Raw genomic sequence first — 22,300 nt, 5'->3', positions numbered from 1 at the left:
TAAGTGGGTTTCAGACGTCCAGCGTCCCAGACTGTGAGAACCTCAGTCTCTCTGCTTTGGTCACCTCACCACAGAGAGCAGCCTATGCAGACCACTGAAGTGTGCTGACAGTAGCCTAAAAAAAATGTGATATGGGCATGGGGGGTGAGGGGGGGAGGTGGTGGCCTCTGAGGAGCAAGGAAGCTGGCTTGGGAGATTTCCCTGGAGCTCCAGAGTGGTCTGGCTTATCCCACCACCGAAGCCAGAATGGCTCCATGGAGAAGCCAGGCAAGGAAGATACAAGCACATCCAAGAAGAAAGATACGTACATCGAGGGTAGACACACGCAGTACAGAGACTGGCGTAGATGGAGGATAGAGAGTTTCAATGAAACCACTGGCAGGTCTGGACCACAGAGAAAAAGACAAGTTACCCAGAAAGGGGGAAGTCGAGGCAGGGAAGTGAGGGTAGAACAAGGAGGAAAACAGGAAAATGTGGCTATCTCTGCTCCTACGGAAAGAGCAGCCCCATTGCCATCTGTGACCTTTACACTACATACATGTGTCAAATTACCACACAGTGCACCGCAGGTATGTGGGCATGGGTGCAGCAGTTGAAAATGAAAGTTACAAGGTTTGTAAGGCAAGGAAAGGGCCAACCAGATGCTGGAAACAGGTGGGGACTGGGAGGGAGAACAGAGCAGTGACCACCCTGGGGACCGGTGAGCAACCCTGGCCCTTCTGTCTGCTCATCTGAAATATTGATCTCGATCTTTGAATACATAAACAATGCAGGAGCCCAAGTGCACTGCATCTACTCCCCAGCTCTTAAGAGATCTTCTGTGAAAGTGTTCCTGGAAGAAGTAGTTAATGCCTACACCCACTTGTCCTGCGATTGATTGCCAAGCAGCAGGCCAGCTCACCTCCTTCATGGGAGTTCTGTGCTAAGATCTTGGGATTCTGAAGGGCCACATGTCTCAGGGAGGTCAACCAGGAGGTATGGATGCCTACGTGAGAACCATACATCCTGCCTCTGTCCATTCCCACCGGGCCTGCTGTTTAGTTTATTGTTAGGTGCCTTTCTCGGGAGCCTCAGCTTTCTGCAGGCATAGAGGCTGAGAGTGTGCAAATATAATTTTATTCTAGTGTACCCAGAAAAGTTGGAAGTTGGCAATAGCTTGGATATTGTGTGGTTTTAACGCTGCTGATTTATAGGTGGGGAAACTGAAGCCATCTGGGATTCAAGTGCCACAGATGACACTGGAACCTAAATGCTGTGGCTCTGAAATCAGAAGGCATAGCACAGCAGCCACTGGAGAATTCCTACCTACTGGAAATACTGCAGTTTTAAACCTTCAGAGAGCCACAGGACAAAAGTGAAGCAAAAAGAAATGGCAGGTATGTTGGCCTTAGTCATGCATGACACCTATTCCAGTACGTGCAAAATATAGCAGGTTTCTCTGTGCACGCTTTTCAACCTGTTAATTTAGAATGTTCCGTGTGCCTGCTAGGCTGGTTGAGAAGAGATGGCTGGGGCAAGAGTGGGTGGGTAGGAGGCAGACTCTGCATACCACCATGAAAGGCTTCTCCAAAGAGAGCCACCAGTTGTAGGCCCACGAGGCTACGCATTTAGCAGAAACTCTGTAGTCTCCCCAGGGCATTACTATAGCAAGAAATGCTCCCACAATAGAAGTGTGGGCTGTGGTAGACATTGTCCCAGCCTGCAACAGACAGAGGACTTTGTATCCAGCCACCCATTTTTAGGGTGCTTTTAGCTGACACAGTATGGCTGTGGGCAGCTGGTATTCCATCTATCTGTTAGGTGGCTAGATGTGGGTGGCACTGCCAACTCCTGGGTTGGAATGCTAGAACAGAAGTTCCCCGGGTGGAAAAGAGACCGCCTCACACTGGAGGACATGAGAGGTCAGCCCAGCTGACCAAGTGGAATGCCAAAGCCCCTTGGCTCAGGGAATTATGCAGACATCCAGAGCTGTCAAATTCAGGGAATCCACTCCTTTCCACCAGTCTGGGATTCCCTTAATCGCTGGTTTTGCCTCCACCTTCTCTACAAACGTTAATGTGCATCTCAGGACCACATACTCCTCTGAGCCTCGGAGGCAGGTTTCACGTCAGGGTCACTAAACAGGTGACTCTACCAGGGCTGCGGAAGAGCAAGTTACTAAGGTAACAGAGCCCCGCCAGGGAAGTTGGTGTGTTCCCCACAACGAATGGGCCTCTCTGAGTGCCCATCAGCCAGATGCTCACACTGACAGCATTAACAGTCTCCTCTAACAGCAGGTGGTCACATGGGCTAGGCCAAACTGAGACATGTTGTAATTGCAAAATTCATGCCAGAAACCCAAGACCTAATACCAAAAAATGCAAATGTCCCAGTGAAAGATTTACATTGACATTGAAATTATTTACACGTTGAGATGATAATGTTAGTCTTTTGGTGGATTTAATGAAGTAAACACTGAAGTTCATTTTAACTGTTTCCTTTTCCTATTAGACATCATTGTTCTTGTGGAAGCATTTCATTTAAGGAGCCCACACCTCCTGGGATATAACTCCAGTGGTGTCATCTGGGATTGGGCTAGCAATGTGGTGACGGGTGGCTGACCAGGGTAAGATCTATAAATATGTGTGGGATGGAGATGATGCGGGACATGAGGCTGTCATCATCCCAGTCCCTTGCCTCATTCACCCTCTTGGAAGCCATGGCTGAAGAGCCACAGCCTAGACTCAGGTCCCTCGGCTACTATCAGAAGAGTGAGGGGGAACACCTGAAACAAGTCATTTTCTTCTGATGAGAGCTGGGGTATTCATTGCTTCTGTCTCATGCATTAGAAATGAACTTGAGCCGGGTGTTGGTAGCGCAGCCTTTAATCCCAGCACTTGGGAGACAGAGGTAGGTGGATCTCTGTGAGTTCAAGGCCAGAGCGAGTTCCAGGACAACCTCCAAAACAATACAGGGAAACCCGTCTTAAAATAATACAATGATTTTTTATTCTATGTCCTATTTTAGTGGTGGGTATATGAACATATACAGATGCTAAAACTGAATAGAACCAAATGCATGTGTGTGTGTGCTACCTATATTATTGCCTACAAATAAATGTGAATCTATAATTATCTCAAAGTTTAAGGCCATATTGGGGCACCATGCTTGAAGCAGTATTGTTTATAACAGCCAAAAGGCAGAAGAACCTAAATGTCCATTAATAGATGAATGGCCGATGAAATATGTATATGTGTATAATGGAGAATATTGTTTAGCATTAAAAGGGAAGGAAATGCTGCTGCATGCTACAGCAAGAATGAGCCTTGAGAACAGCATGTGGAATGAAGCTATACATAGAAGGGCAAATAGTACACAGCTCCACTGGCATGCGATTTTAGAGTATTAAGACTCATAGAGACATAAAGTAGCACAGTGGTCACCAGGAATACCTCCGAATAAACCAAAACAAAGAGGAGATAGATTTCTACAAGGAAAACTTTAAAATACTGAAGAAATAAGTTGAGGAAAGTACTAGAAGATCTTCCATACACTAGGATTGGCAGAACTAATATTGTGAAAATAACTATATTACTGAATGCACTATATACAGATTATATGCAGTCCCATCAAAATTCCAATGATATCCTTCACAAAAATTGGGGTAGGGAAATCTTGAAATTCATTTGGAAATACAAAAGGCTCTGAACAGCCAAAGCAAGAAAATCCATGATGACAATATCACAGTAACTGATCTTAAACTATGCTACAGATCCATAGTAACAAAACATGGTAATCATGCAAAAACAGACAAGTATATTGAACTTAATAGGGCACCAAGAAATAAAGCTATATAGCTGTAACAACCTAATATTTTGCAATGGTGTCAAAAATCTACACTGGAATGAAACCACTTCATCAATAAATGGTGCTGGGAAAACTGAGTATCTGTACACAGAAAGATGAAACTAGATCCATAACCCTCACTTTGCACAAAATCAATTCAAAATGAATCACATATCTTAATGTAAGGCCTGAAACTTTGAAACTGCATGCAGAAAACATAGAGGAAACACATCAAGATAGAGGCATTGACAAGAAATTACTGAAAAGAATTCCAAAGCACAGGATATAACCCTGATGATTGACAACACTTGTGCACAGCGAAACAGTCACAAGAATGACGCAGCAGCTTCCAGGATGCAAGAAAATGTTTTCCAATATACCGCAGAGGAGTTAATATTCAGAATATATAAAGATCTATGGAAATTATATACTCAAACTAAGTCATCCAGTCAGTAAATGGACTCGTGTTCTGAACAAACAGTCCCTAAAATAAGGAACACAAATGTCCAATAAATATTTTAGTAGGTGTTCAACATCCCTAGTCATCAAGGAAATGCAAATCAAAACCATTTTGCAATTTCATCTCACCACAGTCAGAATGGATGATACCATGACAACAGATACTGGCAAGGATGCAGGGAAAGAACCTTGTACCCTGCTAATACAAACGTAAACTCTCTCCTCTTCCAGAGGATCCAAGTTTGATTCTCAGCACCCACACCAGGCAGCTCACAGTCACCTGTAACTCCAGCTTCTGGGGACCCCAACTCCTCTGGCCTCTGTGGGCACACACCTTCATGTCTACATAACACCGCACACAGTTTAAAATATTTTAATGAAATCAAGCTAAAAATAAACCTAGTGTATGACCTAGCTATACTACTGCAGAGTATATACTAGGGTTCTGGGTCAACATACCAAGAAGATATCTACACATCCACGTTAAGTGATGTACTATTCATAACAGCTAAGAAATGGAACCAGCTTGGATGTCTGTCAACAGATGCTTAAACAAAGAAAATGTGGTGTAAGTACACAGTGGACTTTCATTCTCTGTGAAGAAAAAATGAAGTTATGAGACTTTTTTTCTCAGTAGATAAACCTGGAAATCATCATATTGAGTGAAATAAGCTAGGCTCAGCAAGACAAGCCTCATATGTGGATCCTAGATTTATGCATTTATAATTATGTACATGTAACCCTGTACTGTGAAGTTTCAAAGGGGAGCATGGGAGTGACCAAGAAGAGATCTTACGGAAGTGGGCAAGAGAAGAAAAAATCAGAAAATGATGGAATGAACACGTGACACGAAAGGAGGAAGAGGGGGGCTAAGAGGGACAGGGGGACCAGCAAGAGGCAGCAGGAGACAGGGGGCAATGGAGAAGGGGAACAAAGAACAAAATGGAAGTCTGATGGTTATAGTGCGCGTCTTTAATCCCAGCACTTGGGAGGCAGAGTCAGGTGGATCTCAGAGTTCAAGGCCAGCCTGGTCTACAGAGTGAGTTCTAGGATAGCTGGGACTACACAGAGAAACCTTGTCTAGAAAAACCAAAAGAAAAGAACAGAAAGTATGTCTGAAAATGCCACTATGAAATCCATTACTCACCAATCTAACTTAATATCTTAATGATACATGCATTTTATCACAGATTTTAATGTATTTTGAAATGTAAGGCCAACCAGGCTGAAAGATAGACAGCTTGCTTTTACTGTTCACTCTGTCCAAGGGAAATGGACCACCAATTTACTGAATGTGATCACTGCAGCTAAACAGACTTCCAGCTCCTGGGTCAGCCATCAGTGAGGGGGCAGAGGCTGGATATACCACAGGTGCATTATCCTGGGTGCTGGGCAGGTGTGGCCATGTTGATCTACAGTGCCTGGACTTCATCTTGAGAAAGTCAAGTACCCAGATGGCTTTTTCTCTTGTGCTGAAAGATAGAAGTATACCTTCTATCACAGAGTTAGTGTTCATCAAAAATGTTAAAGTGAGAGTCGGGAAGCCAAAAGTCTGAGTGAAGATACCCAGGCCTAGAGGGGCTGGGGCAGCAAAACAGTCGCACTGTAACACACAGAGACTGGCGCACCACTGACCATCATTCTCAGTGCCATTGTGAAAAGGGCTTTGCTACACAGATGAGCTCCCCAACTCAACACTGAAATAACCCTAAATTTTCTGATTGGTAGGAATCTTATAAAGAACCCCTTGAGTAGGATTGGGAAGCTATCTACACCCCCCCAAGAGGTTGCCTACCCAAAGAAGGTGACTCCAGCCTGCTCTACTGAGTGACTCTGAGAGTAAGGAGACAAGAGCTACATCAACCAGTGCAAGGCAGGCATCCATTTTGGGTAATGGGGTCATTCCCAAAGGAAATTATTCCTGTTCCCTTAAAGTCACATAACCTTGCCAGAAGCCTCCAGATTGCGTGAAATTTGTGTTTAGAACACCAGCTACCTCAGAAATTTCTGGCCATCAGGGCATTTCTTCAGACAGAGTAGAGTATGGCTCTACTCATCCACCATGGCTCTACACCCTCCACCATGGCTCTATACCCTCCACCATGGCTCTACACCCTCCTATACCCTCCACCATGGCTCTATACACTCCACCATGGCTCTACTCCTCCACCACAGCTCTACACCCTCACTTTAAACACTGCAGCCATCACCTGTCAGCAGCTTGAAGCTGTCCCTCTGGCCCTGACACAGAACATGCAGACCTTTCTTTCTGTAAGATTCTGCTCACTGGGTAATGTTCCCGCCACCACTGTCTCCAGAGCCAAGATATTCCACTGTTTATGAAAAACAGCATTGTTTTCCCCTTGACTGTATAATGCCATGGGAGATTTTTGTGTGTTGATGTATAAATCCCAGAAAGTTTGGCTTTTGTTTGGGGTTTTCTTTTTTTTGAGTTCCCTAAATTGTGGGTGGTTCCTCAACTTTGTTAGTATTTGCTAAACAGTCCTTGTCCATAAAATAAAACTGTAAATTCCCCACTGAAACACTCCTCCCCAGAGATACCCTGGGGATGTGTGGATGCTCTCATTAGTCAGTAGAGGTGGTTGACTTTCTTCAGTGAAAGACTTTAGGATTAGAAATTAACACTGACCACAAACCCAAGCTGGCAGAGTTGATGAAACAGTGTTCTGCTGAACTGAAACCCCTGTAAGAAAGTCATTGTCTGTAATTAGTCCTAAATAAATCATTTGTCCATGAGAAACCTTTCTTCCGTGTTTATTCTGTCCATGAAGAATCATTTCACGAACACTTCAGTTAGGCATGTGGTGATGCGCTGGTTTTAATGCCTTTAAAATACATAATGTGTGTTTAATTCTGCATTGGTAAACGTGTTTTTAGATGTATGTCTATCGCAGTAAAGCAAAACCCCAAGTGTACGTGGCAAAATGTTAATGGTGATTTCTAAGTAACAGAATTAGCTTCTATATGCATACTTTTTGGAAGCAAATGTGTGTTGAATCTGAAACTGAAAACTAAAAATGTCTTAAGGAAAAGCAATGTAATTGGGAGGAGCTTGAGGCAGATCCAGAGGCCCTGGAAAAGGTTCACGTGTATCTGTAGTTTGTAGAGCTCAGAGTTCTGATTCAAATTATGGACTTCTCTGAATGAACATCTCAGGCCTATTCAGGGGAAAGATCACCAGGGAAGGACAGGCTTTACCTTGTCCTGTGTGACTGGGATAAAATACATGTGTGTGTACAAGTCTCTATTTGTATCAGTTTTAATCTACATTTTTTTATTTTTTTGTGTGTGTTGGTATTTTGCCCGCATATGTGTCTGTGCAGCACATGGGTGTCTGGTGCCTGTGGAGGTGAGAAGGAGATATAAGCTCCCCTAGGGCAGGGGCTATAGATGTGGGAACCAAATCCAGGTCCTCTGCAAGAGCAGCAAGTGCTCTTAACTGTTGAGCCATCTTCAGCCCCTTGATCTATAAAGTTTTAGGTCTTAGTTTTCTTTTTCACCAACATTTAATAATTATGTGGTTTTGTGGAAGAAATTGTGCTATTTGAAAACATGCATATGATGTGTAGTGACGAAATCAGGATGGTTAACAAGTCCATCTCTCCATTACTTTGTTTGGAGCCTTAAAGGTTCTTTCTTCTCCTTCTTCAAAAAAAGTACATAATGATTTATTATGGCCTATAGAGGCTACCCACCATTCTGTAGACAACGCACCATGCTGTAGACAACCCACCATGCTGTAGACAATGCACCATGCTGTAGACAACGCACCATGCTGTAGACAATGCACCATGCTGTAGACAACCCACCATGCTGTAGACAACCCACCATGCTGTAGACAACGCACCATGCTATAGACAACCCACCATGCTGTAGGATGCTAGAACTTTAAAGAAGTGGGCAACAGATGGATGTTATGTGCTAAAAATGTAGACAGCCAGATAGAAACCAGATACCATTGCAAGCTCACTGAAAATGAGCAAGGAGTCCTCTACCTGGGCACTGACTCCAGTCCCTCCCTGCCTTTATTATTCTTACCAGGATAAATAGCCCAGAGAAAAGAAAATGCTAAGACAAGCTAAATCTATGTACACAAGAAAGAACGTGACACTACTGAAAGGGAGAAATCAGACACAAGGAAGGAAGTGGGAGAGGTGGGGAAAGCCAGTGCAGCTGGGTTGTTGGGTTGCTTTGATTTTTTTTTCCGGTTTTGCAAAAGGAGGAAGAACACGGAGTAAAGCTGCTTGAACAGCTGCTGTGTCCCTGGACAGGCAGTTATGGAGAAGTGGAGAGAAGAGCAGGCCACGTTAATTAGGAGCTTCAACATCCCACAGGCTTGACTTCTGGAAAACGTTAAGTAAAAAGTTCTATTCTTCTCCAAGGCTTAGAACACAGGGTTGCACCTTGTTGGAATGGCTTAGCTGAGAAACGAGACCTACCTCTAAAGTTACAAGCCCCAAATTCAGCCAGCCCAGGAACTGTCCTATTCTGCTAGACTGGAAATCCAGTTGGCTTAGAAGATAAAGGGGTGCCCATGGGCAGTACCAGGTAGCACCAAGCAGCATCAGACAACAGTGGGCAACACCAGGCAGCACAGGGCAACAATCTCTTCTTGACTGATCACTGTGAGGCAGCCAGAATCAGTTTTTTCCCAGTGACTCAAGGGTTCCACCATCTTCCCTGAGGGAATCTAGATCAGAACTTCAAATTGGCTGGTGCCCTAAGCGCAGGTTTCCCTAAGGCTGCTGTATAAAGATCCACAAAGAAAGAGGTGCTTCCGTTCTAGATCAAGATGCTGGCAGGACTGTTGTTGTAGGGACTTTGAACAAGGTTTCCTTTGGTACTCTCCTCAACAGATATGCAACTTTCTCCACATCCACATGGTGCTTTTCCTGTACATCTGCCTCAGCATCCAAGCTCCCACTTTTTATATTAGTCACACTGGTTTAGGGTTCACCCTAATAGACACATTTGACATAGATATCTCTATAAAAATCCTATCTCCAAATAAGATCACATTCTGATATACCAGGGGGTAGGGCATTGGCATATAAATCTGAGGAAGCAACAGACAGAACCCTGTAGCCTGTGTTCAACCTGTTTCCACAGCTGCTACCTCGGAGGTCACTTCTGGGGATTCTGTCCCTTTCTCTTCACACAAACCCAGCTTCTTGCAGTCACTTGAGGCTGTCTCCAAGGAAAGGAAAGAAGGAAATGGAACACAGCAAGTGGCCCCTCGGCACACACCTGCATGCCATCCCCACCCTCAGATCCAAGCATAGGTGCCCATCTTTCACCTAGTCACTGTGACAGATGGCCACATTTTGCTTAATTTTGGCAGAAAGTTTCCATAATCCCGAAAAGTAAGCATTTATACATATGTACACATGAAAATATACACAGTATTTGCTTCACCTAGTGAGCTCCCCATGCATATAAAGTCATTCAACACACAGTCTTCTCTTGATATCCACTGGGAGTTAGTTCAGGAGCATACCAAGGACACTAAAATCTATGATTATTCTAGTCCCTTCTGTAAGACACCACAACATTTGCATATAATTTATATACATTATCTGTGTACATTTATTGTTTCTAGGTGTCCCACTTCACTTTCTGTTGCTGTGATAAAGACCATAACCAAAAAGCAACTTGAAGAAAAGGTTCATGTCATTTTATATTTCACAATTCATTATGGAATGCAGGAACTGAAGCAGAAACCATGGAGAAATGCTGCCTGCTCCCCATGGTTTACTCAGCCTATTTTATTATAAAACCCGGGACAACCTGCCTAGGGTTGACCCTGGTTCCAACTGTCTGAGCACTGACCTGATGCTATTAAATCCCCTCTGAGACTCGCTCACTGAATGGCTCCTTTGATTGCCCCCGAGACAGGACACTATTACCCGACAGGAGAGCTACTGTGCTCCCATGAGAGGTGTCTGTAGTTCTGAACCTGCCGCCAGCTCTGAGGAGAGTGATGACCGAGGGGTGATATTCTGTGTGTCCAGCTTGTTCAGCATGCCTAAGGCCCCAAGCATAGGCATTCCAAGGCCTCAGGTTGCATGGCAGTGGTGTACCCAAGCAGCCAACTGCTAGCAGTCACTCTGAACACACTTGGGGGACAGCATGTACCTCCTGTGGCAGAGAGCCCACAGGTCAGACAGAATAAGCGTATGGTGTCCTCAGGACTCCACTCCCTCGTCCACTGATGGGTCTTTGATCATCTAATCTACACAGGGGCTCTGAGCTGCCTTGTCCATAAATCTTGGAGGATCCTAAGCCCAGCTGTGTTAGATTTTATACCTCCAACAATCCAGGAGGAACCCCTATCACTAACTGTGCATTGAAAGTTCAGTTCATAGGACTAAAGGGCCTGTGTCTCTCCTGATCTTCTCCCTGCAGAGTCTGCCTGCTTCAGTCCCAACTGTCTTCCAACTCCTGTTCTCTACAGACCACGCATTTTATCAACTTCTTTGGCATTTGGTCTGCTTCTTATCTGTGAGTATGTCAAGCACGCCATCCTAACCTGCCTTGAGCTCCTCTCTGATGTATTCTCCTGGCAGGCCCCAGCAGTGAGAAATTTGGTTTTTATCACACATAGTTTTCCTTTGAAGTGAATTGTAGTTTTCAGTGCATGCTTGCTGAGTAAGGAAATGAATGCAATTTGAGGCTTGTCCTAAAATGTATCATTCACTACAAGAGACTAGAAAGTTAGTCTACAGAGGGTGAGTAGTGATGCCAGTTATACTTGGTGTGGGGAATGCTTCTAATTTTAGATTTCTTAGACGTTTGGAATAGTTGCATGATGGGGGAAGTCCTCCTGTGTATATGTTGTCTTATGGGTTGATTAAATAAAGTACTGTTGGCCAGGAGGGAAGCAAGATAGGTGGGACTAAGAGTTGAAGAGGATTCTAGGAAAGAGAGATACAGTCAGTCATGATGTAGGATGCATCCAGTAAGAGACGGCCATGTGGAAATACTCAGATTAGCAATAATGGGTTAATAATTAAGTCAGAGCTAGCCTGTAAGAAATTATAGCAAATGGCCAAAAGCTTTATAATTAATATAGCATCCTGTGTGTTATTTGGGGGTAAAGCGGCAACGTGTCCCAGGCGGAAATCCCAAAACAAATGGCCACAGCTGGCGGGAAGACTACAAGCTACAGTTGCATATAGGATAAGGTATCTAAGGGATGGGACCCCATGGAGGTTTGAATGAGAATGGCCACCATAGGCTCCTATATTTGAATGCTTAGTCACTACCTGGTGAGACTGTTTGGAAAGGATTAGGAGGTGTGGCTTTGCTGAAGGAAGTGTGTCACTGGGGGAGGGTTTTGAGATTTCAAAAGTCCATGCCATTCCCAGTTAGCTCTCTCTGCTTCATGCTTGTGGATCAAGATGTAAGCTCCCAGCTACTGCTCCAGTGCCATGCCTGCATGCCTGCTGTTATACCTTCCTCCATGATGGCCATGCACTCTCACCTTCTGGAATTGTAAGCTCACAATAAACTCTTCTATAAGTTGCCTTGGTAGCAGTATCTTATAACAGCAATAAAAAAATAACTAAGACAGATCCATATGTAAATGTGAAATTCATATATGTTTTTCTTTTTCTTTCCTGTCTTTTTCTGCACTGCCTAATATTTTTAGAGCACTTGTATTTTGATGGTAGCATATCATATGAGGTCAGGTATGGAACTGTCTGCTTGTGGAGTCATGTTATCATGCAAAAATTTTCAATTTGAGTGTATTTTGGATTTGGGAATTTTAAAGATACCCAACTTGGAACTGTAACCAAGCCAGGGAATATGGACAGGGTACGATAATGGCACATAAGTGAGAGTTAATTAATACAGATCCAGGCTTATTGTACACCTAAGAAGTAGAGAATTTTGCTATTATGTGTGAGTTCCTATATTCTGAAATCAGCACCACAAGATAAATAATAGATAATAGATGGATAGTGTCTTAGTGCTTTTATTGCTGGGAAGAGACACCATGACCATAGCAACTAATATAAAGTAAAGCATTTAATCGGGGTGGCTTACAGTTTCAGGGATTCAGCCTATTATCACCATCAGGGAACATGGTGGTGTGCAGACAGGTATGGTACTAGAGCTGAGAGTGCTACATCTTGCAAGCAACAGGAGGTCAACTTACAGTCACACTGAGGGAAGCTTGAGCAAAAAAGACTTCAAAGCCTGCCCCCATAGTGACACACTTCCTCCAACAAGGCCACACCCCCTAATAGTGCCCACACCTTTTGGGGTCCATTTTCTTTCAAACCACCACAGATAGATAGCAAATAGATGAATGATAAACAAATTTATAATTGATAGAGAGATTATATATAAGAAGGTAGAAAAAAAGAGAAAGAAAGATGGATATAGATGGATGGATGGACAGATGGATGGATGGATAGATGGAGATAGATAGATAGATAGATAGATAGATATCTACCATAAACATTTAGTTGTTTGACAAACAGCATGCTCAGAATACCCTTTCTTTCTATGTTTTTTATCTATTTCATCCAAACAACAGCAAGTCCACTTTCAGCCCATATAGTACACACCTTGGTTCTAGGCTATGATAAGAGAAAACATTGTCGTGAAAGTCATGACACTTGCACTGATGCAACATATTATAGTCCAAGAGCATCCTACTGCTTTGTGTAGACCAGTGGTCTCCTAAAATGGGATTCTTCGTACACTGCACCACCTTTTCTCAACAACGATAACAGCTTCCTGGTATCTAACCTGAGTTCCTGCCTAGAAGTCCACACAGCCTGGAATATGGTGACAGCAAGCTACAGAGCTACATGTCCTCTATAAAAGATTTTTGGGGAGGGCCTCTTTTAGAATATTGGTTTTAATGGAGGCCAAATTTTAGATTATTTCTATAAAAATGGGGGGCAAGACACATACAAACTCATGCATACAAACACCTGAGTTGCCATGATGGCCAGTTTCTGGCGTGTGACATGGTGGGCATGTCTCTGATTGATATGTACAATTGCCACCACTTTTAATGAGATTTTATAATGAGTTAGAGACCTTTTTAGACTCACTACATCCTTGAATGCTGCTGTGATAAAAATGGGGATAATCTGAACAGCTGTCTTACAGTGTCTGTGGGACTTGAATGAGATAAGACGCATGTCATGGTCTACAGCAGTGTCTGCCACTCTATAAACAACACAGCCATAATTACCCTTTCTCCTGGCAAATCTCCACTTCACAGATGACAGGAGCCCTGCCCTAGTGGGCATGACTGTGGATGGAGCCAAGACCCTGAGCCTCCAGCTAGTCCACCAAAGAGGGCAATGCTACCCTCCATCTTCTCATCCTAACCTCTGATTTCCAAGACTTCCCTCGAACTGATGCAGTGGCAAACTCTAGGAAGACAGAAATGCTCCTGAAGTGGAAGGACCTTCTGTAATGGGAAGAACATGAAACTAAAAAGAAGAGTAAAGAGTTAATAATAACAGGGTACCCCAGATTGCCAGAACTCTAGTTCTGGATCATGTCTATAGCACCAGCACCCCTGATGACATTCCACAGGCCAGGAGGCTCACCCCTGGTTCAGGCCTGACAAGACACTTGGGAGATGTGATCAACACTGAATTCCCAGGAAAGATGCTCTGGGCTGGAGGCATGTGACTTTCTTCTCCCTTGAGCAGGGCTCACAGCTCATTAACTCAAATCAAAGCACTCCCAATCTCATGACCAACCCCCCCACCCCCGCATGTCAGCCTGATCTATGAAAATAGGAGGCAAGGGCCCCAGGGTCTGTACATTGCCTCTGGTATGTGTGTGAAGTTGACTGAGCTCATTCTGGACAGGAACTAAAGTGTAAGCACCCATGGTGCCAAAAATTCAACCACAATAGATGCTTGGGGGAGGGGAAAGGGCATCCAACAAATAATTCCCAGGTAAGGGTCCCGGTGAGTCAGGTCCTCTTGTGGCCGTTTCTTCACAGAATGAAGTTTCACTTCCCAGACCTCTCAAAGAGGCTGCAGAAGGCCCAGGACACGGTGCACAATGGGAGCCTGTTTCCATGGACGCTTTAAGACTCTATAAGAAAGGAGCAGAGAAGGAAAAATGTCTAAAGATCTGCTTTTGTTTCCTACACTCACCCACTCCAAACATTAGCTTCATACCAACCTCCCACTGCATCTGAGGACCACAGGGAGCCCTGAATGATGCAGAAGAACTAACCAAAGTGTATCTGCCCTAGCCTGGGCCACAGGGTGGCCCCACAGCCTACCCAGCGTGTCCTGTGCAACCATCAAACACCAAGGTTACCAAGGGTGGGATTTCTTTTTTCTGTTTTGCATTTTCCTTCCTTCCTCCCTCCCTCTCTCCCTCCCTTCTTTCATTCCTTTCTTACTTACTTCCTTTTGTTTAAACAATATCTTGAGGACAGCTACATAAGTTGGAAGGTTCAAATCCTTCCTATCATACCCGCTGGCAGTTACTAAACCTCAGCACCTCTTCAACACTGAGGCTCCCCACAGGAGAGCTGAGGTCAGACAGGAAGACTGTTGCTTTCTGTATGTCCCTTTCCTCCTCACTGTGACAAAACACCTGACAGAGGCAATCAAAGAGGAAAGGATTCATCAGGCTCACATTCTAGAAGGTACAGACAACCACCACAGGGAATGTCTGGTGACTACAGTGACTTTGTTCATGGTGGTGGAAGCTTGCAGCATGGTTTGTTCCTGTCAGATCAGAGGTTGGAACCAGTAGTAGATATCTCTTTCAAGGTGTGTTAGCTAGGCCATGGTCTCAAAGGTCCCACGGTCTTCCCAAACATCTCCTCCTACTGGGGATAAAGGAAGGGCTCAAAGACATGAGTCTGTGAGAGACATTTCACACTCAAACCTTAGCACCTTCCCACCCATGGTCATGAAGTTTTAGCAGGAAGACAGAGCTGGCCAGTGCACAACATCAGGAACCTGTGCTCCCCTCAGCATTCCCGTCGCCGAAGAGGAAAGATGGTGATTTTACTACATTACAGGTGAAAGTAGATATTCAAATGAAAAAAAGTGACAAGAGTACCATAAGAAATGTGAAATAACCTTTGCATGTTATCTTGAGCAGGGCCTTTATAATGGAGACAGAATTTAGAAGTCACAATAGAAGTACTAACTTGGTTAACAGTAAAATATTTAAATCTATACAATACTAAAATGTCAAAATATAACTGAAATAATTAGTGAGATGTTTAAAAGGGAGATAATGAACAAGGAACTGACATACAAAGGGCTTAATACAAAGACTGCACTTGCAGCCCACAAGTCAAGGTCAAAAACACAACTGTGTTAATGACCAAAACAATGGGGGGAAGGGTTATAAAAATGAAAACCAAAGGGGCCTGGTGAGGTACTTGCTTGGAGTATTCATGTGGGTACATGTGTACATGTGTACATGTGTGTCAGCATCTATAGGGGCCAGAGGTGACATATCTCAGTCATTCTCCACCTTATCTTTCAATAATATTTTTATTTATTCTTTGATTTTTCACACATTTATACTGCATTTTGATCATGTCCATCCATCCAGCTTTACCTCCAACTTCCCCAACACCCCTCCAATCTCATCACCCTCACACTTCCATGCCTTCCTTTTTTTAATTAATAATCTCTTGAGTCCGAATGCTGCTGCCCATATGCACAGGGTGTGGGACCATCCAATGGGGAAGGGGATACCTAGAAGCCTACCTTGGTTTTTGAGACATCTTTCATTGGATCCTGAGCCCACTACAGGATTAGGCTGGCCAACAAATGAGCTCCAAGAATTCACCTGTCTCCACATCCAAACCCTAACCCCAGCCCTGGAGTCTCAGATGCACATCACTGGGGATCCATGCTCACACAGCAGGCAATCTACTGACTGAGCCATTACCCAGAATGTTTATTTTATCAGACATAAACACTTGTCTCTCATGTCTGTGCCTTGGTTGATCTGGCCTTACCTCCTACCTGCATTCATTAGCCACTGTACAGAACAAATTCCTGTGAAGTTAAGCTACTTGAGACAAGCACTTATCTCTGTTACTGATGGCAGCAGCTTCACTGAGTGGCTCTGATACAGATCAAAGCTGGAATGTGCCCAAAGACCCTCGTGTTGAAGGCTTTGTCCCCCTGTCCCTAGTGCCGCTGAGATTATGAGAGCACTGGCTCACCAACAAGTTACGCTATTGATGAGTTCTCAGCTCATTGGTTGAAAGAAGCAGGCCATTGGTTGTGGCTGTGGAGAATGTATTTTTTTCTAGAGATCTTGAGATTAATCTCTCCCTCTCCTCCTCTCCCCTTCTCTTTCCCTCTCCCTTCCTCCCTTCTCTCTCTATGCCTCTTGGCCACCATGAAGTACTAGTGAGCTTCCTCAGACTCAGAGGCGACAGAACCAGCTTACCATGTACTGAGACCTCTGAAACTGTGGGCAGGGATAAGCCCATTCTCTTCTCAGCTTGTAAAGCTATTTTGTCACAGCCACAGAAAGATGACTAATGTATCTAACTGAGGGCTCCTCATAACTGCAGCGTCATTAGCCAGGGTTGCCTCTGTAAACTGCCCTGTGGATGCTGGGAATTTAACCTGCGTCCTCAAACAGCATCCAGTGCTCTTAACTGCTGAGCCACATCTCCAGCCCCACTATTCTGTGTTTCTAAGTGCAATGGCTCCGTTGCACATACCTGTGCACACACAGCAGGCAGACTCTTCCTTTCATGTCCACACAGATGGAGATAGGTGCAATGCCTCCATTGCACACACCTGTGCACACACAGCAGACAGACTCCTTGCCCTTCCACACAGAGGGAAAGTGTCTCTCTCCAGAGGTCCCGTATAGTGGCAGACATGTTGATTATACAATCCCAGAGGGCACCACCCACTCTGTTTCACTATGAATTTATATGTTCATTGAAACAATGTTTAGCCTATGACCAAAAAGCCTTGATTAAGATAGTCTGATTCATAACTCTAATATGCAACAGTGATATGTGAGAGCAGATATGTCACCTCAGGAGCTCCACAACCCACCTTGCACACCCCACTGCCAGTCCTAGGCCTCAAACAGAGAGCTTCCATGCCCAAATCTGAGAGTTTGCTGTGCTTCAGGTTGCATGGACTTCCCAGCAGCTGGCAATGCAGATGCATTTGAGTTCTGTTTCTAATCAGGTCAAAATTCCATGGCTGCTTGCTGGGCACATGTCCTGGGTGGTGACTGCACCATGTCCTCTTTTAGGATCCAGGCTGAGGATTATGGAGCCGGGAGGATGACAGTGTCTATGTGCTGCTGAGAAAGGCTGAAGCCTGGAAGGATGGTTCATTTCTCTACTTGTGGGAGCTTGCAGTGTGTTTACCCAGGTCTCTGAATCTCTAGCTGTCCCTCAGTACTGGCATCAAGTGAGAAAACTGAACATTTGAGTCCTTCCATACAGACCTAGCCCTTCATATCCATAAGTCCTGGATCCAGATTCAACAAACTTGATGGGCAATATTTTTAAGAACATTTTTAATAGTATTGAACACACAGAGCTGTTTGTTGTCATTAATCACTAACCACACAGAATAGTAACATTTACATAATCTTCACACTATCATGTTTAAAATCTAGAGGTGATATAAAGTATATAGAGGACCAGATAAAGTCCTCTGCTCTGTTAAGCCAGTATGAAGGCCTTTCTATTATCCAAGATGGTATAAGGTAGGCAATAGAAAATACCGTATTGAGTGTTATCATTGTCTTCTCCAGGTCGCAGAACTAGACACGTCTTAGGAATAAAGTGTCAGTATTACCATTGGCATTGTCTGCGATGAAAACACTAAGGAAGCAATCAGGAGAAACTGAGATGCAGGTGGCTACAACATCTCTAAGATTAACAGAGGAATTGTGGGGGGGTTAGAATTGACATGGATGTACTGAGATCCGCGTTCAAGGTGGAGCTGGCCATCAGCAGAGAATAGAAATCAAGTTGAGGTTATGGCCTCCTGAAAGTAACCCCATCTGGTAGCAGCTAGCACTCGGCTGCTCTTCTCCAGGCATTCAAGGTTTGGCCTTTCTACCCTGTCAGGGCTAGGCTTTGAGAAGCTTTAAGGTCCTCAATGGCTATGTTGAGGTAAAGTGAGATAATTTTTTACTGGGATGGGAAAGGTGGCGAGAGTGAGGAGTGGCCATTGGGGGAGTTCTGTGGGATATGCAAACATTCCTCAGAGTTTCACTGGAAGATCTTGGGAACTTTCCATTGTCCTCAAGACAAAGGCTCCTACTCCTGATAGCTGGACATGAAAAGAACATGTCCTCCTACAGTTTGTAGAGGTCAGAATCCTCTTTGACAGATTGTAAGAAAACCAGACAGTATGGTTTTATTTTGCAATTACAAAAAAAAAGGATAATGGAGAATAAAAGATAACAAAGGAAGGGAAGGGAGAGCAGGCAGCAGAGATGGAGAGAAGGGAGAGCCAGGAAGTAGGCAAGGAGAAAGGGAAAGCAGGAAGTAGACAAAGAGGAAAGGAAGGGAAAGCAGGAAGTAGGCAAGGAGAAACGGAAAGCAGGAAGTAGACAAAGAGGAAAGGAAGGGAAAGCAGGAAGTAGTGGGCAAGGAGAAACGGAAAGCAGGAAGTAGACAAAGAGGAAAGGAAGGGAAAGCAGGAAGTGGGCAAGGAGAAACGGAAAGCAGAAGTAGACAAAGAGGAAAGGAAGGGAAAGCAGGAAGAAAGGAAAGAGAGGAGGGGCAGAGAAAAAGGAAAGAACCACTGTGATCCAGTAATGTCCAGGTTGAAGTGCACCCCATGCTCCAGCTACAGAGACCTGGGACAGTAAGCAGGCTGCAGAGTCACCATCACAGAGACGACACAAGGGACACAACTGGCCTGGGGAAATGGAAGCTGGGCTCTGAAGGACACTGGAGGCTGAGGCCTGGCACCTTCCCAGGTCACTCAAGAGCCCTCAGGGTCTCTTTTGTTGCTGCCCAGTCCTCCAGGACAGAAAATCAGGCCAAGAATAAGTCCTGGGGCAAACTACAAATGCTTGGCACTGCCTCCGTGCTGTCATGTCACCAGGAACAGAGAGCGGGATGCTCTCCCTGAAAGCCAGCCTGAACTAGGATCAGCTCCATGGTGCTACAGAAACAAACATGGAAACCAGGGCTGAATATAAACTGGAGACAGCTTTGCAAAGTTTAAAAAACTCACCCGGCCACGAAAATTCAATTTGGCTGCAGCTTGGACATGACCTCACTCTCTTTTATGAGCAGCTGTCCTGACACTAACCCTGCCTCCTCCCATAATCCCCTCTGCATGAGGAAGGGAGGTCATGAGCCCTCAGCAAATACATTCTTGCAGCGCCCCATGTGCCTGCATAGCATGCCTTACACTGTGCCGGGATGGTATGCTTGTCCAGTGTCTCTACCACAAAAATAGAATCCCATGTCTGCCGTGTCCACCCAGGGCCCTGGCACGCTGCCTGGCACAAGCAAGCACTTGGTGTGCATTTGCAGGATGCCTGTCAGCATGCTGCCTTGGGGTTGTGAAATTATGTCCCTTCTGATAAAGGCTAGAGAAAAAAAATAAACTTGGAATTTCGTCACATGGGCTTGAAATGGCCCTTTTAAAAGGAACAGAATAACCGGATGTTTTATGATTTTGTGTCCATGCCCCTTCTATTTTTCCAGGATCCTAAAAGAAAAGCACTTAAAAGGTGTCCATTGTACACTTTACTTGAATAATAGTATTAAAACCAGAAGTAAGCTCCACAGCAAGGCTGCCTCTTCCTGCCTACAAAAATGTGTTGTTTACCAGCCTCTTGTCACCGGAGAACTCTCTTCTCGGTACTTTAGTTTTGAGTCTTAGAGCTTGCTCTTATAAACGCCTTACTCAAGTAATACTTGAGTATCTGTTCCAGGCCAGACTGCACACCAGACTCCAGGGGATATATAGGGGAAGATGGCCAGGTATGTTCAATGTCTGTGGGTCCACAGGCACACGCACAAGCTGACCACTTGAAGAAGGGTCTTGGATAAAACGGCTTTACAGTGTATCCTGACCTCCGAACTCACAGACCAAACCCCAGCAGAACTATTGCTGATAAAATCTAAGGCAATCTGAGAGCAGGACAAGCACTAAATACAGAAGTGATGCCACACTTGGTGCTGAATGGCCTGGGGTCCAACCGAGGGCTCTCCTACTTCAGTTGTTATCCACTTACCTAGGTAAACACGCCCCGGGATTCTGAACAGTAAAATGGATGCAGACGGGTTCCAGTGTGCAAAAGCATGAACAAAGAGTCAGCCAGCCTCAGGCCAACTTCCCTCCAGCTGCATTGGCTCTCGTGCACTTGGCACATGTGCAGAAACAATGCCAAGAGTCAAGTTCCCAACTTGTCTGAAGCTCTGTGTCTTTTCAGGTCCCTATATCTACTAAAAATAATGGGTTCTTCTGGGCCGTTGGAAAACTGTGTAAGAGGCAGGAAGTGAATGCGCGCCATAAGCACCAGAGGCAGGGTAGAAATCTTTATTGCCTCTGGGATATAAAGTTAAGGTCACACCACATACTCTTGTCTTGGTACCCACCGGAGGTAGCTGCATGTTGGCATATCTTACTCTGTGGCATGGAGAGATCAGTCATGGTTAAAGTGAGTCCCGGAATGTGGGGTAGCATAGAACGTGGGGTGATGAAATTCCAAGTGCACTTTCCTTCTGCAGCCTTTACCAGAAGGGACATAATTTGACACAACATGTTCTCTTGTTCTGTGTTTGCAGTACGCTGTCAGGCATCCTACAAATGTGTACAAAGGACATGGTAATACAGGTGTTCTATATTGCCCCCTAGCTTTTCCCAAGAACCTAGTCATGCCCTACAGGTTTAGTAATGTCACCCTGTGACTTCCAAGAAGTTGACTGAGGTCCTAGGTCCCAGATAAGGGATATGAGCCGGAGAGGGGTAGGCAGTAAGAGGAGCATTTTCAACAAACAGAAACTCAGCCTTGAGCTCCAATCAGGTTTCTGTTTACTTCCCTTCCCTAACACCCCCTCTGTGGTTTTCTCATTCGGTGCTCTATCTGCCACAGATAACTTGAGAGCTCTGGAAATGTGCCCTTTGGTCTGTACATACAGGGAGGAAACATGACTTAAAGCCAAAAGAACCACGTGGTGGAGATGGTCCTGTTTGCTTGGACACAGTTTGTAAGACATTTTATAATCTTTTTACTGCAACTGCTGGCACACAGAGAGAATGGCTGGAGTGCTCGGGCATTTACGCCTTGTTCTTTATCTCCCCAGATGCGTGGTTACTCGCTGGTTGGGATTTCAGCGCAGGAAGCTGCTCTCCGTCCTATGCTGGGACTCTACTTCCCATGCCTGCTTAGATACTTTGAAGGAGTCCTGGAAACCCCCAGAAATCACCTGCCTCGGTGCTTGTTATGTTCTTCCTATCCTAAAGGGGGAAACTGAAACTGTGTGATAGTTACCCCCTCCTGCATAAGGAGGACACTGAACAACAAAAAGAAAAGGTACTTTAAGCGTGTTGTATCTGCCTCACTTTAGCGTGGCTCGTAAAGTATCTATCATACCTGCTTAAGTCCCACCTCTACCTCCCACCCCAACTAGAGAGGTCACAGGTGACCTCCAAATGTCTGCTTTACCACACCGGTATCAGAACCTCTGTTTGGAACTGCCCTGAAGATTCCTGCCGCCTCTTATCAGTCAAGCAGGCCTAATCTGCAACAAGACGTGTCCCAGGCCACAGCTAAGGAAGCTCCAGAACGCAGAGCTGCTTGATGTCCAAAGTGAAACTGACTGGCGGCTTGGATATGCCGCTAAAGCTGCACATCAACTGTCTGTGCTCAGGAAGCCAAGGAATCTGTGTAAAGGGCTGGATGAACCGTGTTAGAATGTGGCATTAGTTACCAGCAACAAAGTGCACATTCTGGCTCTACACAGGCTACAAAAGCAGGCAGATGCAATGCAGCAGCAACTCAGCTAAGCAAAAAC

Source organism: Mesocricetus auratus, unplaced genomic scaffold (genome assembly GCF_017639785.1).
Source record: "Mesocricetus auratus isolate SY011 unplaced genomic scaffold, BCM_Maur_2.0 Super-Scaffold_100007, whole genome shotgun sequence".
In the NCBI taxonomy this organism is placed as follows: Eukaryota; Metazoa; Chordata; class Mammalia; order Rodentia; family Cricetidae; genus Mesocricetus; species Mesocricetus auratus.
This window is presented reverse-complemented; position numbering follows the sequence as displayed.